Source organism: Micropterus dolomieu, linkage group LG23 (genome assembly GCF_021292245.1).
Source record: "Micropterus dolomieu isolate WLL.071019.BEF.003 ecotype Adirondacks linkage group LG23, ASM2129224v1, whole genome shotgun sequence".
NCBI lineage: Eukaryota > Metazoa > Chordata > Actinopteri > Centrarchiformes > Centrarchidae > Micropterus > Micropterus dolomieu.
Window position 1 is genome coordinate 2,246,477 of NC_060172.1, and position 597 is coordinate 2,247,073.

The 597-nt window shown below is 55.8% G+C and overlaps 1 protein-coding gene across 5 annotated transcripts in view; it reads left to right on the top strand.

Moving 5' to 3' along the window:
* The window catches only part of ptpro (protein tyrosine phosphatase receptor type O), a 66,826-nt gene that overhangs the window by 25,084 nt on the left and 41,145 nt on the right, over positions 1-597 (top strand). The window lies entirely within an intron of this gene.

The following is a 597-nucleotide window of genomic DNA, read 5'->3' on the forward strand; positions in this document are numbered from 1 at the left end:
CCCCCCCCCCCTCCTTCCTTCTCCCTCCTCCTCCCCCCTTGTCCCTCCACCTCCTTCATTCTCCCCCCTTGTCCCTCCTCCTTCCTCTTCTTCTTCCTCCTTCCTTGTCCCTCTTCCCTTGTCCCTCCCTCCTCCTCCTTCCGTGTCCCTCCTCCTTCCTCTTCTCCTTGCTCCTTCCTTCTCCCTCCTCCTCCTCCTCCTTCTCCCTCCTTCTCCCTCCTCCTTCCTCTTCTTCTTCCTCCTTCCTTCTCCCTCCTCCTTCCTCTTCTTCTTCCTCCTTCCTTCTCCCTCTCTGCTTCCTCTTCTTCTTCCTCCTTCCTTCTCCCTCCTCCTCCTCCTCCTCCTCCCTCCTTCCTTGTCCTTCCTTCTCCCTCCTCCTTCCTCTTCTTCTTCCTCCTTCCTTCTCCCTCTCTGCTTCCCCTTCTTCTTCCTGCTTCCTCTTCTCCTTCCTCTTTCCTTCTCCCTCCTTCTTCCTCTTCTTCTTCCTCCTTCCTTCTCCCTCTCTGCTTCCTCTTCTTCTTCCTGCTTCCTCTTCTCCTTCCTCTTTCCTTCTCCCTCCTTCTTCCTCTTCTTCTTCCTCCTTCCTTCTCCCTCTCT